The sequence below is a fragment of the Coregonus clupeaformis genome, chromosome 5, assembly GCF_020615455.1.
Source record: "Coregonus clupeaformis isolate EN_2021a chromosome 5, ASM2061545v1, whole genome shotgun sequence".
In the NCBI taxonomy this organism is placed as follows: Eukaryota; Metazoa; Chordata; class Actinopteri; order Salmoniformes; family Salmonidae; genus Coregonus; species Coregonus clupeaformis.
Window position 1 is genome coordinate 9,280,299 of NC_059196.1, and position 16,872 is coordinate 9,297,170.

The following is a 16,872-nucleotide window of genomic DNA, read 5'->3' on the forward strand; positions in this document are numbered from 1 at the left end:
AAGTAATATACACAACTGAAAGTAACGTGAACAAATGATGGTTAATAAATGATAAGTAGTAATGGGTGACCCAACCAAATTCACATAAAAATATCAGTTATAGATCTGTCATTCTCATTGAAAGCAACTCTAAGAAGCAGTAGATATGTTCTACGTGTGCTATTTCTATGCTTCCTGTTCTTAAATTTCATTTTCTGTGTCTTTTACTTTCGGTTTTGTATACCAGCTTCAAACAGATGAGAATACAATATTTTTGGTTATTGAAAATATATTTCTCTACTCTAAGTATTGCTTGTTTTGTCACATAAACTAAAATTAGGCAAACTGTTTGAATTTTTGTAACCAGGAAATGGAGGAGCAATTTCTGAATATTGCACCTTCAATTGCTTTATTCTGTGTTGTTAGAGACAATGGAATTTTTGTCAATATTTTGGCATTTGACTGTTCTCAATATTAGGCTTTGGAATTTCAATTAAAAAGCTCAAAAATAATTAAGGCCATATTTCATAATGCATTTAATGTTTTTTTTTTATTAAATGAAAACGGAACCAAAAAAAGCCCTAATCGCTCAGCACTAAGAGTGCAATAGGTTGTCCTTTATCCTTCATGGCTTATTGGGTCTGGCATAGGCCTAGTCTTAGTTTGAATGGTACATTAGCTCCTTTTTTAAATAACCTATTCTAGACCAGTATGAAACAGTGGAATATCCTAAATACACAGTATTTAATACTTTCTGAATAGTGTCTAATACTGTATTATTAGGACATATCATGATAATACTGTATTTAAGTGATAATGCCAGAGAAGCCGGTGTTTGGAGGATATATTGGCACGGGTGTTGTTAGGCCCGAGACAAGTCGAGGGCCGGCAAACCGTGACAATATACAGTGGGGCAAAAAAGTATTTAGTCAGCCACCAATTGTGCAAGTTCTCCCACTTAAAAAGATGAGAGAGGCCTGTAATTTTCATCATAGGTACACGTCAACTATGACAGACAAATTGAGAAAAAAAATTCCAGAAAATCCCATTGTAGGATTTTTAATGAATTTATTTGCAAATTATGGTGGAAAATAAGTATTTGGTCACCTACAAACAAGCAAGATTTCTGGCTCTCACAGACCTGTAACTTCTTCTTTAAGAGGCTCCTCTGTCCTCCACTCGTTACCTGTATTAATGGCACCTGTTTGAACTTGTTATCAGTATAAAAGACACCTGTCCACAACCTCAAACAGTCACACTCCAAACTTCACAATGGCCAAGACCAAAGAGCTGTCAAAGGACACCAAAAACAAAATTGTAGACCTGCACCAGGCTGGGAAGACTGAATATGCAATAGGTAAGCAGCTTGGTTTGAAGAAATCAACTGTGGGAGCAATTATTAGGAAATGGAAGACATACAAGACCACTGATAATCTCCCTCGATCTGGGGCTCCATGCAAGATCTCACCCCCGTGGGGTCAAAATGATCACAAGAACGGTGAGCAAAAATCCCAGAACCACACGGGGGGACCTAGTGAATGACCTGCTGAGAGCTGGGACCAAAGTAACAAAGCCAACCATCAGTAACACACTACGCCGCCAGGGACTCAAATCCTGCAGTGCGAGACGTGTCCCCCTGCTTAAGCCAGTACATGTCCAGGCCCGTCTGAAGTGCATTTGGATGATCCAGAAGAGGATTGGGAGAATGTCATATGGTCAGATGAAACCAAAATATAACTTTTTGGTAAAAACTCAACTCGTCATGTTTGGAGGACAAAGAATGCTGAGTTGCATCCAAAGAACACCATACCTACTGTGAAGCATGGGGGTTGGAAACATCATGCTTTGGGGCTGTTTTTCTGCAAAGGGACCAGGACGACTGATCCGTGTAAAGGAAAGAATGAATGGGGCCATGTATCGTGAGATTTTGAGTGAAAACCTCCTTCCATCAGCAAGGGCATTGAAGATGAAACATGGCTGGGTCTTTCAGCATGACAATGATCCCAAACACACCGCCCGGGCAACGAAGGAGTGGCTTCGTAAGAAGCATTTCAAGGTCCTGGAGTGGCCTAGCCAGTCTCCAGATCTCAACCCCATAGAATATATTTGGAGGGAGTTGAAAGTCTGTGTTGCCCAGCGACAGCCCCAAAACATCACTGCTCTAGAGGAGATCTGCATGGAGGAATGGGCCAAAATACCAGCAACAGTGTGTGAAAACCTTGTGAAGACTTACAGAAAACGTTTGACCTGTGTCATTGCCAACAAAGGGTATATAACAAAGTATTGAGAAACTTTTGTTATTGACCAAATACTTATTTTCCACCATCATATGCCAATAAATTCATTAAAAATCCTACAATGTGATTTTCTGGAATTTTTTTTCTAATTTTGTCTGTCATAGTTGACGTGTACCTATGATGAAAATTACAGGCCTCTCTCATCTTTTTAAGTGGGAGAACTTGCACAATTGGTGGCTGACTAAATACTTTTTTTCCCCACTGTATCTGCCAAACATAGACTTCGAGGACATTATCACTTTTATACAACGGGTTACCAACATATTCAAATAATGATAGACATATTTTCATTAAAAACTTTATTTGGATTAATTTATTCATAGTATTTCATCCTTCCACAAGATATAGTACCGACACAAATCTAGGGTTGCTACCCAAGCCGGCTGGTCGTTCATTCTATCGGTTCGGTTGCCAGAGACGCGACCCTGTCGTTCAGTCTTTTTGTTCTGTATCTATGGACGCGACCCAGTCGTTTGTTCTAAATGTTCCATTGCCATACTGGCTGGCAACGTTCTTATCCCTTGCTTGCTAGCTAGCCAACTACGGCTAACTTACAGTCACGTCAACAGTGCAGCCAGAATAACAACAGTAGTGCATTTGCATAAGCTGTTTTCTAGTGACATTTATTTGGATACATCCATAACAATGAGCTAATGAGGCACGATTTCGCCTGGCATAGCAAATGTGCTCTCTCGTCAGGACACTGTTATTCAGAGGAGCTAGCCAACAACACAGCTAACCCAATCACTTCAAACTGAAGCTGCAAAGACTGCAAACTAGCTGCACTTAGGATTAGACCCACCCATTGTATAATATAAGGACATTACATTATGGGGACATTACATACAGTTGATATTGTAACATGGAGGACTACCGCTTCTAAAGTGATGTTTAGTCAGAGCCAGACTGTTTATCCCTGGGTTGTCCTCTGTGTCTTGCAGCGTGTCAGCAGCAGTGAGACCCAGCAGCCTGCAGAGTGGTGAGGGTGGTGTTTGGTGATGCGGAGAGCCGCATAGGAGCTAAGTGGGCACCTCAACTCAACGCCGTCTACTTCCTGTGCCACTTCAAGATGGATTAGAGCCTTTACGCCTCCGGAGATCAAAGGTATGTGAAGTCTCGTAATCAGCCGCTACTCATCTGCTCTCCTCAATAAGGCCTTGGCCCGGGAGTAGAGGAGTGTAGAGGAGCAACAGAGGGAGTGTCAAGTCCCACTGTTGTTTGTCTAGTGTAGTACAGTGGGCTACATTGTGGCCGGCCATTACTCCCCATTGAATACAGTGCATTCGGAAAGTCAGACCCCTTCACTTTTTCCACATCTTGTTACGTTACAGCCTTATTCTAAAATGGATTAAATCAATTTTCCCTCATCAATCTACACACTATACCCTATAATGACAAAGCAAAAACAGGTTTTTAGAATTTTTTGCATGTTTAAAAAAAGTTAAAAACAGAAAAACATTATTTACATAAGCATTCAGACCCTTTGCTATGAGACTCGAAATTGAGCTCAGGCGCATCCTGTTTCCATTGATCATCCTTGAGATGTTTCTACAACTTGATTGGAATCCACCTGTGGTAAATTCAATTAATTGGACATGATTTGGAAAGGCACACACCTCTCTATATAAGATCTCACAGTTGACAGTGCATGTCAGAGCAAAAACCAAGCCATGAGGTGGAAGGAATTGTCCGTAGAGCTCCAAGACAGGATTGTGCCGAGGCACAGATCTGGGGAAGGGTACCAAACAATGTCTGCAGCATTGAAGGTCCCCAAGAACACAGTGGCCTCCATCATTCTTAAATGGAAGAAGTTTGGAACCACCAAGATTCTTCCTAGACCTGGCCACACAGCCAAACTGAGCAATCGGGGTAGAAGGGCCTTGGTCAGGGAGGTGACCAAGAACCCGATGGTCACTCTGACAGAGCTCCAGAGTTCCTCTGTGGAGATGGAAGAACCTTTCAGAAGGACAACCATCTTTGCAGCACTCCACCAATCAAGCCTTTATGGTAGAGTGGCCAGACGGAAGCCACTCCTCAGTAAAAGGCACATGACAGCCCACTTGGAGTTTGCCAAAAGGCACCTAAAGGACTCTCAGACCATGACAAACAAGATTCTCTGGTCTGATGAAACCAAGATTGAACTCTTTGGCCTGAATGCCAAGCGTCACGTCTGGAGGAAACCTGGCACCATCCCTACGGTGAAGCATGGTGGTGGCAGCATCATGCAGTGGGGATGTTTTTCAGCAGAAGGGACAGAGAGACTAGTCAGGATGAAGGGAAAGATGAACGGAGCAAAGTACAGAGAGTTCCTTGATGAAAACCTGCTCCAGAGCACTCAGGACCTCAGACTGGGGTGAAGGTTCACCTTCCAAGAGGACAACAACCCTAAGCACACAGCCAAGACAACGCAGGAGAGGCTTCGAGACAATCTCTGAATGTCCTTGAGTGGCCCAGCCAGAGCCCGGACTTCAACCCGATCTAACATCTCTGGAGAGACCTGAAAATACCTGTGCAGCAACGCTCCCCATCCAACCTGACAGAGGTTGAGAGGATCTGCAGAGAAGAATGGGAGAAACTCCCCAAATACAGGTGTGCCAAGCTTGTAGCGTCATACCCAAGAAGACTCAAGGCTGTAGTCGCTGCCAAAGGTGCTTCAACATAGTACTGAGTAAAGGGTCTGAATACTTATGTAAATGTTATATTTCCGTTTTTTATTTGTTTCAGATGTCTAAAAACCAGTTTTTGCTTCGTCGTTATGGGGTATTGTGTGTAGATTGATGAGGGGGTAAAAAACAATTGAATCCATTTTAGAATAAGGCTGTAACGTAACAAAATGTGGAAAAAGTCAAGGGGTCACAGGAAACTCTTTGAAGATGTTTTAGGAAGAAGGAGCTCTCTTGTTCACGTGAGACTTGCAAGCAAGCTGCATGGGAGGGATGGGAGGACGAATATACTGTAGCACCACCTCTGAAGTGCCGGAGGGAAGGAAATGATTTGTTTTTAGTGAAGCACAGTTTTTTTACAGAGTTTAAACATGGGTGAGATATACTGTACCATCAGTATGCACTGGAGATACTCTCCCTCTGGACTTTTCCCACTTTATTTGTTTCTGTCGGAGTCTTCCTGCATGTGTTTGTTGTTTTATCATAGTGCCAAAACAAGCCATTATCCTTTTCACACTGTTGTGCCGACTTAAAACCAAACTGTGCTGCCTCGCACATCTTATTTGCACATTCTCCTTTTCAGCATGGTTCCATCCGCTGTGGGTTTGAAGGTTTTGCCAGTAACCGAAAGGTCGTTGATTTGAATCCCTGAGCGTCAAGGTGAAAAATCTGCAACGTGCCCTTGAGCAAGGCACTTAACTCTAATTGCTCCTGTAAGTTGCTCTGGATAAGAGCGTCTGCTAAATGTGTAAAATGTCAATGTAACCAGCTCAGTACAGCTTGGCTCGGTTTGACTCAGTAGTGTGAAAAGCCCTTTTGAGTCTTAAGAGACAGTTCCAAAATTGCCTCTGAAGTATTATTTAGGGAAAGGGACTTTGTCCATAATCACATATAGTACATAGCTGAGTATAACAGGAGATCAGGATTTTATGCCATCTGAATTTCCCCATACCTGTAGATTCTGTATTGTCCAGATGGCAAACAATGGTTATGTAGAGTCGATCACAGTGAAAGGTGTTAAGTCTTTCAGAGCTGGCTTCCTCACCTGTGAACTTTTCACCCAGCATGCATTGACTGGTATATCTTGTGTTTTTATGTACTTTTCTCATACAGACGCACACACACACATACACATACACACACACATGCTCACTTGCATTGGAGAAAATAAGGATATCTTCAACCTTTTTTATGGAACAAACTGTTTACGGTATTTGTGGATTACATTTCAATACAAATGAATGTGCTGCATTACATGCTTTTCATATGTTTTAAGTATCCCCAGTCCTCCCACAGGCTGCATTGGTATGGTCTGAATACAAATGTAAGAATACACAGTCTGCTCAGAAAGCATGGCATCACTCTGAGGTACTGGCCCTGTGAAATTCACTGGGGACCGAATTTGACTTAGCTGACTTTGGCCCAGATATTTTTCAATTTCATAGCATATGCATTCTTGCATGAGGTGTACTTATATGACTCTGCTGCAAATTCTGCAAAATATCCCTCCAGTGTACATAAACCTCTGCTTTTATACCAGATCCTAAATCACCAGAGTGGATTTATTTTTACTCAAGCTAGTTTATCATCTTCATTAAAATGGCCATACTTCATATTGTTTACCATTTAACCGCTCTTAGTGATGCTCCAATAACCAAACAGCATTGTGGTGCTCCATCCACCAACAGTTCCTGTGTGAGTCGTGCACCATACAGAGCCTGGTGGAGTTGAATCTCTCCAGCAGTGTGTGTTCACTGAACTCATCAGGTCCAGTCTGCCGCTTGGGTCTCCTGCCTTTATCCATGCACCTGAGAGCTGGAGATAAGCTGCAATGATTTTTGTCTGCTGCTATGTAACAGATTACTTTGTGAGACGGGCATCAAGGACCCAGGAATCACTGGAGGGGAAGTCTGGGCTGGCCAAAAGGAGCACTGTGCATTTTGAGAGAGATACACTTTTTACCTCAGAATACCATTTGAATGAGAAACAGTGGACTTGTGTGTGTGTGTGCATGAGTGTGTGTGGTGTCCCCCCAGAATGGCTGCATGGTCATCATCCCAGTTGGGCCCCTGTAGAGGCTTGGATTAATGAATAAGGTCATTGACTTGTGAGTAAGGCTGTGTAATCAGCAGCTTTTACTGCTGCTATACACCTTTTTCACAGTTTTTTGGGTCACCGAGAGTGCAAGTTCTCTCACTTCATCAAGAGAGCGAGTGGGAATGGGCGCAGCAGAGAGGGTCAAGGGGACTGAGTATGTCACGGATTCGCTTCCACCCAGCATGCCATTTCCCTAAATGTCACTGTCAATTTTCTTATCAGGCAAAAATCATATTTTCAGACAGATGCTCGGCTTGTGCCACATAACATGGCTTCTGATCCAGATTGTGCATCTGTGTGCCATTCAGGGCTGTGCTGATAGTTTTCTGTTGACCTTCCCGGCGCTTGTCCTATTGCCCATTGAAATTCAGTTTGATTCACTTATGTTTGATCAGTGTTGTTTAAATAGTTGTCTCAATATTTGTGGGGCCAATTGTGAAGATGCCTGGTTATTTGGCTTCATCAGTGGAATATAAAGTGTTCCTTTTTTCCCCATGTAGTAGACAGGTCCTCCCACACTGTGACAAGTCTAGCGGAAAATTAAATTAGGAGAGGAGTAGCAGTTTGATATATGATTCCCAGCTAGCCAAGTTCTGCCTGTGTTGTACATTAAATATACAGTACAGGGTGAAGTGGAAGCGATTGTAATGCAATGACCGTACATGCACACACTGAAAGGTACGAGTCATGAACGTTTACGAACTCAAGGGATGTTGACCTTGAGTAACTCGTTAGAAAACCACTTAAATGATATGACCTGTGTTACTGTTGTGCTGTTGCTGTCTCTCATGTACAGTCGTGGTCAAATATTAATTTTCACAAAGTCTGCTGCCTCAGTTTTGATGATGGCAATTTGCATATACTCCAGAATGTCATGAAGAGTGATCAGATGAATTGCAATTAATTGCAAAGTCCCTCTTTGCCATGAAAATGAACTTAATCCCCCAAAAACATTTCCACTGCATTTCAGCCCTGTCACAAAAGGACCAGCTGCCATAATGTCAGTGATTCTCTCGTTAACACAGGTGAGAGTGTTGACGAGGAGAAGGCTGGCGATCAGTCTGTCATGCTGATTGAGTTAGAATAACAGACTGGAAGCTTTAAAAGGAGGGTGGTGCTTGAAATCATTGTTATTCCTCTGTTAACCATGGTTACCTGCAAGGAAACACGTGCCGTCATCATTGCTTTGCACAAAAAGGGCTTCACAGGCAAGGATATTGCTGCTAGTAAGATTGCACCTAAATCAACCATTTATCGGATCAACAAGAACTTCAAGGAGAGAGGTTCAATTGTTGTGAAGAAGGCATCAGGGCACCCAAGGAAGTCCAGCAAGCGCCAGGACCGTCTCCTAAAGTTGATTCAGCTGCGGGATCGGGGCACCACCAGTGCAGAGCTTGCTCAGGAATGGCAGCAGGCAGGTGTGAGTGCATCTGCACGCACAGTGAGGCGAATAGTTTTGGAGGATGGCCTGGTGTCAAGAAGGGCAGCAAAGAAACCACTTCTCTCCAGGAAAAACATCAGGGACAGACTGATATTCTGCAAAAGGTACAGGGATTGGACTGCTGAGGACTGGGGTAAAGTCATTTTCTCTTATGAGTTCCCTTTCCGATTGTTTGGGGCATCCGGAAAACACCTTGTTCGGAGAAGACAAGGTGAGCACTACCATCAGTCCTGTGTCATGCCAATAGTAAAGCACTCTGAGACCATTCATGCGTGGAGTTGCTTCTCAGCCAAGGGAGTGGGCTCACTCACAATTTTGCCTAAGAACACAGCCATGAATAAAGAATGGTACCAACACATCCTCCGAGAGCAACTTCTCCCAACCATCCAAGAACAGTTTGGTGACGACCAATGCCTTTTCCAGCATGATTGAGCAACTTGCCATAAGGCAAAAGTGATAACTAAGTGGCTCGGGGAACAAAACATCGATATTTTGGGTCCATGGCCAGGAAACTCCCCAGACCTTAATCCCATTGAGAACTTCTGGTCGATCCTCAAGAGGCGGGTGGACCAACAAAAACCCACAAATTCTGACAAACTCCAAGCATTGATTATGCAAGAATGGGCTGCCATCAGTCAGGATGTGGCCCAGAAGTTAATTGACAGCATGCTAGGGCGGATTGCAGAGGTCTTGAAAAAGAAGGGTCAACACTGCAAATATTGACTCTTTGCATAAACTTAATGTAATTGTCAATAAAAGCCTTTGACACTTATGGAATGCTTGTAATTATACTTCAGTATACCATAGTAACATCTGACAAAAATATATCATAACACTGAAGCAGCGAACTTTCTGAAGACCAATACTTGTGTCATTCTCAAAACGTTTGACCGCGACTGTATACAATGTGAAGTAAACAAAACGCCCCAGAACTGGAGGTGCACCATTGAGGTCCTTTGCTTCACTAGGAGCTAAAGGTGAAAAACGAAGTCAAACCATGTGAATGACATAGCTTGAAGTTGTTGAAAGCAGTCAAACAGGTAGGCATGCTGCAGGCTGTTTGATTCGGGAAAGGGTAGATAATAGAACACATCGAAGCCTTGAAGAAGCTCTCTCCCCATATGAGTGTTACAGGTCTCTCATTGCACAAGACATCCTATGGAGCTGGCCATGAAATATTCCTTGGTTGCTGAAAGTGAGAGTGTTATGCTCTGTAAAGCCTAGAGTAGTGGAACCTGTTTTTAGCATTACAAATCGTACGAGAGCTTCATCGAGGAGCACTGCATGACTGGAAACAGAAATCCATAAAACATGACCACAGCAGAGATGTCTCTTCTACAGAGGTGGGACCAAGTCACTATTATTCGAGTCACAAGCAAGTCTCAAGTCACAAGTCTCACGTCGAGTCCCCAGTTGAACAGGTCGAGTCTCGAGTCAAGTCCAAGTTGTCCATTCACACATTTTTTCAAGTAACGTTAAAAAAAAATCTATACATGCAATGACTTGTTCAACTACAAATCTGTGCCTATTCATTGACAGCCCTTTTCATTATTTTGTCTACAACACATTTTAATTATGTAATTGTAAAAATGGGACCTTGTAGCAGTCATAAGGGCATGAAATCAGCAGAAGGCAAGGCAAGTTGACGTGCTCAGTGTTGATTTATTTACAGGTCTTGGTAAAAGCGGCATATCATACAAAAAATACAATTAGATTGTCCAAATACATGGGCAATAGACCAAAATAAATAGCCTCTGTATCAGGCTTTTAACCTGTTCTATCTAAATGGACACAAGTAGAGGGCAAGACTGCACAGCCTCCCCTTGAGAAACCAAATCGAATATGTCTAACAGGAGCTCAAACAGGTACATAGAAGCACTTGGCACCTCACAAGACCATACAATTACCCAATTGGCAATCAAATCAAATCAAATCAAATTTTATTTGCCACATACACGTGTTTAGCAGATGTTATAGCGGGTGTAGCGAAATGCTTGTGCTTCTAGCTCCGACAGTGCAGTAATATCTAACAATTTCACAACATATACCCAATACACACAAAAAAGTAAGGAATGGGATTTAAGAATATATACATATATGGACAAGCAATGACAGAGCGACATGGACTAAGATACAGAAGAATATTATAGAATAGAATGCAGTATATACATATGAGATGAGTAGTGCAAGATATGTAAACATTATTAAAGTGACTAGTGTTCCATTTCTTAAAGTGGCCAGTGATTTCAATAGGCAGCAGCAGCCTCTAATATGCTAGTGATGGCTATTTAACAGTCTGATGGCCTTCATATGGAAGCTGTTTTTCATTCTCTCGGTCCCAGCTTTGATGCACCTGTACTGACCTCGCCTTCTGGATGATAGCGGGGTGAACAGGCAGTGGCTCGGGTGGTTGATGTCCTTGATGATCTTTTTGGCCTTCCTGTGACATCGGATGCTGTATGTGTCTTGGAGGGCGGGTAGTTTGCGCCCGGTAATGCGTTCAGCAGACCGCACCACCCTCTGGAGAGCCCTGCGGTTGTGGGCGGTGCAGTTGCTGTACCAGGCGGTGACACAGCCCCACAGGATGCTCTCAATTGTGCATCTGTAAAAGTTTGTAAGGGTTTTAGGTGAAAAGCCACATTTCTTCAGCCTCCTGAGGTTGAAGAGGCTCTGTTGCGTCTTCTTCACCACACTGTCTGCGTGGGTGGACCATTTCAGTTTGTCGGTGATGTGTACGCCAAGGAACTTGAAGCTTTCCACCTTCTCCACTGCAGTCCCGTCGATGTGGATAGGGGGGTGCACCCTCTGCTGTTTCCTGAAGTCCACGTTCATCTCCTTTGTTTTGTTAATGTTGAGTGAGAGGTTATTTTCCTGGCACCACACTCCCAGAGCCCTCACCTCTTCCATGTAGGTGGTCTCGTCATTGTTGGTAATCAAGCCTACTACTGTTGTGTCGTCTGCAAACTTCATGATTGAGTTGGAGGCGTGCTTGGCCATGCAGTCATGGGTGAACAGGGAGTACAGGAGGGGGCTGAGCACGCACCCTTGTGGGGCCCCAGTGTTGAGGATCAGCGAAGTGGAGATGTTGTTTCCTACCTTCACCACCTGGGGGCGGCCCGTCAGGAAGTCCAGGACCCAGTTGCACAGGGCGGGGTTCAAACCAAGGGCCTCAAGCTTAATGATGAGCTTGGAGGGTACTATGGTGTGGAATGCTGAGCTATAGTCAATGAACAGCATTCTTACATAGGTATTCCTATTGTCCATATGGGATAGGGCAGTGTGCAGTGTGATGGCAATTGCATCGTCTGTGGATCTATTGGGGCGGTTAGCAAATTGAAGTGGGTCTAGGGTGACAAGTAAGGTAGAGGTGATATGATCCTTGACTAGTCTCTCAAAGCACTTCATGATGACAGAGGTGAGTGCTACAGGGCGATAGTCATTTAGTTCAGTTACCTTTGCTTTCTTGGGTACAGGAACAATGGTGGCCCTCTTGAAGCATGTGGGAACAGCAGACTGGGAAAGGGAGAGATTGAATATGTCCATGCTTACGCGGCTGGGCGGGCAGCCTTGCGGGGGTTAAGATGCTTAAATGTCTTAATCACGTTGGCCATGGAGAAGGAGAGGCCACAGTCCTTGGTAGTGGGCCTCGTCAGTGGCACTGTGTTATCCTCAAAGCGGGCGAAGGTGTTTAGCTTGTCTGGAAGTGAGACATCGGTGTCGGCGACGTGGCTGGTTTTCTTTTTGTAGTCCATGATTGTCTGTAGACCCTGCCACATATGTCTTGTGTCTGAGCTGTTGAATTGCGACTCCACTTTGTCTCTATACTGATGTTTTGCCAGTTGAATTGCCTTGCGGAGTGAGTAGCTACACTGTTTGTATTCTGCCATATTCCCAGTCACTTGCCATGGTTGAATGCGGTTGTTCGCGCTTTCAGATTTGCGCAAATGCTGCCGTCTATCCACGGTTTCTGGTTAGGGTAGGTTGTAATAGTCACAGTGGGCACAACATCACCTATACACTTCCTGAATAACTCATACACTGAAACAGTGACTATGTCTAAATTATTTTCGGAAGCTACCCGGAACATATCCCAGTCCGCGTGATCAAAACACTCTTGAAGCGTGGATTCCGATTGGTCAGACCAGCGTTGAATAGTCCTTAGCACGGGTACTTCCTGTTTGAGTTTCTGCCTATAGGAAGGGAGAAGCAAAATGGAGTCGTGGTCAGATTTGCCGAAAGGAGGGTGGGGGAGAGCCTTATAACTATCCCGGAAGTTTGAATAGCAGTGGTCGAGGATTTTAGCAGTGCGATATGTTGATAGAACTTCGGCAGCCTAGCCCTCAAATTTGCTTTGTTAAAATCCCCGGCTACAATAAATGCAGCCTCAGGATATGTGGTTTCCAGTTTGCATAAGGTCCAGTGAATTTCTTTGAGGGCCGTCGTGGTATCGGTTTGAGGGGGGATATACATGGCTGTGACTATAACCGAAGAAAATTCTCTTAGGAGATAATATGGTCGGCATTTGATTGTGAGATATTCTAGGTCGGGTGAACAGAAGGACTCGAGTTCCTCTATGTTACTACAATTACACCACGAGTCGTTAATCATGAAACACACACCTCCGCCCTTCTGCTTCCCGGAGAGATATTTATTCCTGTCTGCGCGATGTACTGAGAACCCATCTGGCTGTACCGATTCTGACAGAATATCCCAAGAGAGCCATGTTTCCATGAAACAGAGTATGTTACAGGCCTTCATGTCTCTCTGGAAAGAGATCCTTGCCCGTAGTTCGTCAACTTTGTTAACCAAAGATTGAACATTAGCGAGTAGAATACTTGGAAGCGGTGGGTGGTGTGCGCACCTCCTATGTCGGACCAGCAGGCCCCTCTGAGTGCCTCTCCTCCGCCGGCGATGTTTTGGGTCAGCCGCTGGAATCAGTTCAGTTGCCCTGGGGAGAGCAAACAAAGGATCTGCTTCGGGAAAGTCGTATTCCTTGTCGTAATGCTGGTGAGTTACCGCCGCTCTGATATCCAATAGTTTTTCCCGGCTGTATGTAATGATGCAAAACACTTTCTGAGCTAATAATGTAAAAAATAATACATAAAAAAACAAAATACTGCAAAGTTTCCTAAGAGCTAGTCGCGAGGCCGCCATTTTTGTCAGCGCCAGATACATGTAAATGTATCTGCCGCCAATAAACTGGTTCTACAATGTAGAAGGCAATTTCCACATCCATTGTTACATTGGTACATTTGTCTTAACCAGACCAAATGATTATTAGCCTATTGATATTTCATCACCGTTCATACATGGAACAATCATTTTCTCTTATTCAACTCCAAAACGTAGCGCGTAGGCCACGTAGCCTATTTCTATGCGCACTGAGGCATGCACGCGTCTCTTAAGCTTTGAACACACCGACTGCGTCATTACGCAAAATAGTATGCAGCATCATCTAGATATGTGTGCAACAAAAGTTCAACATTCACCTTCTGCTACCATTTCTGTCAACCCGTTTACACATACAGTTTGACGCATACGTTTGATAAATCCAACATATGCACCACACAGAACGCACTGCAACGCAATGCTGCAAGGCAAACGCAGCGTTCCATTGGAAATGAATGTACTTCTGGTGTACCAAAACCCGAGACACAGTCGGTGTGTTCAAAGCGTAACACACAACCAGAAGGACAAACATTGGACATATGGTGCTTTCAAGACAACTGGGAACTGAAGAAAAAAAAGTCAAATAAAAAGTCAAATAATGACATCAGTGATCTTCAGGTCAGAAAGTCGGAGCTCTAGAAAGATGCCAGAGTTTCCGACTTGGAATTCCTAATTAGATGACTGTTCAAAATACTTTTCCCAGTCGGAGCTCGTTTTATCCGAGTTCCAAGTTGTCTTGAGTGCACTGATGTCGGAGATTTCCGAGTTCCCAGTTGTTTTGAATGCGGCAACAGACACTCGGAACTCCGACATAACCCGGGAAATAGGAACAAAGGAAACCATACATTTAATTAAATAAACAGAACTTCTACCTCATGATTCTTGCGAATGTTCATGTACACCATAAACATCGCGCCCACTCAGAGGGTAAGAAATTGTAAATGAAAATGTATCGAATCACACATGAAACAGAAATGTCTAAGTGTTGCATTAAACGGTACGGGGATGGAATGATGAAACGCTAGCAATTATTGTAGGAGTAGATGGAATATAGATTTGCAGCATTTGCATTTAAACGTGTGAAAGCAACAGCAAACATTTCAACAAGAGAACACGGCACTCTCCACTATCTAGAGTTTGGAGAGCACAAGTAGAGAGACGTGCCTATGGTGCGTCTTCGCCACAGTAGGCTAATAATTAATTTTAACAACAAATTCCAAATGCAAGCTTCATAAGTAAATGATCAATTTCAAACTATTTTGACATACCGAAAGACCAGTAGGCCTATGCTAGTAATTGTTGCTTGATGCCCAATTGCTGGTGAGCATGCAAAGTAAACAATTAATATTCTTGATCACCAAACCATTTTTGGAGCTGCATATTTATTTACGATAATCCTCTCTCCCTACAATTTGGCGTTGGCGCTGCACACAATCCTATAGCTGTACAGCAAATCAGTAATCTGTTCGCTAGTGCACCTGACCTGTGTTGATTGACAGTTTGCTGGTCCAATCAGAGGGCAGAGCGTTTCACTAGGCAATCTGTTGCACTTTTTTTTGCAAGGGGGATGCTGCGGCTACTGTCTATAGCTGTGTGGAGAGTAATCCACGGACTCTGTACCACAAAATGACTGGCAAAACCTGGCCAGATAATTTCAAGTTTGAGTCGCGAGTCTCGAAGTCAAGTCTTAAGTCATAACATTTGTGACTCAAGTCAGACTCGAGTCCAAGTCATGTGACTCAAGTCCACAACTTTTCTCTGCCATGTTTATATTTATGAACCTCCACTGCAATTCCTTTCAATGAGGCTGTAAATACAAAACATGTACTATTGCCTACTCTCCAACATATCCAACATACAGTGGGGAAAAAAAGTATTTAGTCAGCCACCAATTGTGCAAGTTCTCCCACTTAAAAAGATGAGAGAGGCCTGTAATTTTCATCATAGGTACACGTCAACTATGACAGACAAAATGAGAAAAAAAATCCAGAAAATCACATTGTAGGATTTTTAATGAATTTATTGGCATATGATGGTGGAAAATAAGTATTTGGTCAATAACAAAAGTTTCTCAATACTTTGTTATATACCCTTTGTTGGCAATGACACAGGTCAAACGTTTTCTGTAAGTCTTCACAAGGTTTTCACACACTGTTGCTGGTATTTTGGCCCATTCCTCCATGCAGATCTCCTCTAGAGCAGTGATGTTTTGGGGCTGTCGCTGGGCAACACAGACTTTCAACTCCCCTCCAAAGATTTTCTATGGGGTTGAGATCTGGAGACTGGCTAGGCCACTCCAGGACCTTGAAATGCTTCTTACGAAGCCACTCCTTCGTTGCCCGGGCGGTGTGTTTGGGATCATTGTCATGCTGAAAGACCCAGCCACGTTTCATCTTCAATGCCCTTGCTGATGGAAGGAGGGTTTCACTCAAAATCTCACGATACATGGCCCCATTCATTCTTTCCTTTACACGGATCAGTCGTCCTGGTCCCTTTGCAGAAAAACAGCCCCAAAGCATGATGTTTCCAACACCATGCTTCACAGTAGGTATGGTGTTCTTTGGATGCAACTCAGCATTCTTTGTCCTCCAAACATGACGAGTTGAGTTTTTACCAAAAAGTTATATTTTGGTTTCATCTGACCATATGACATTCTCCCAATCCTCTTCTGGATCATCCAAATGCACTTCAGACGGGCCTGGACATGTACTGGCTTAAGCAGGGGGGACACGTCTTGCACTGCAGGATTTGAGTCCCTGGCGGCGTAGTGTGTTACTGATGGTTGGCTTTGTTACTTTGATCCCAGCTCTCTGCAGGTCATTCACTAGGTCCCCCCGTGTGGTTCTGGGATTTTTGCTCACCGTTCTTGTGATCATTTTGACCCCACGGGGTGAGATCTTGCGTGGAGCCCCAGATCGAGGGAGATTATCAGTGGTCTTGTATGTCTTCCATTTCCTAATAATTGCTCCCACAGTTGATTTCTTCAAACCAAGCTGCTTACCTATTGCAGATTCAGTCTTCCCAGCCTGGTGCAGGTCTACAATTTTGTTTTTGGTGTCCTTTGACAGCTCTTTGGTCTTGGCCATTGTGAAGTTTGGAGTGTGACTGTTTGAGGTTGTGGACAGGTGTCTTTTATACTGATAACACGTTCAAACAGGTGCCATTAATACAGGTAACGAGTGGAGGACAGAGGAGCCTCTTAAAGAAGAAGTTACAGGTCTGTGAG

General features: G+C 43.7%; 1 protein-coding gene across 1 annotated transcript in view; it reads left to right on the top strand.

Moving 5' to 3' along the window:
- LOC121560857 (glutamate receptor ionotropic, kainate 4-like) overlaps window positions 1-16,872 on the top strand; it is a 478,252-nt gene that overhangs the window by 136,600 nt on the left and 324,780 nt on the right. Inside the window, exon 2 of the mRNA XM_041873701.2 lies at window positions 3,218-3,380. The gene's annotated coding sequence lies outside the window, so the exon portion shown is untranslated. The remainder of the gene's footprint in view (window positions 1-3,217; window positions 3,381-16,872) is intronic.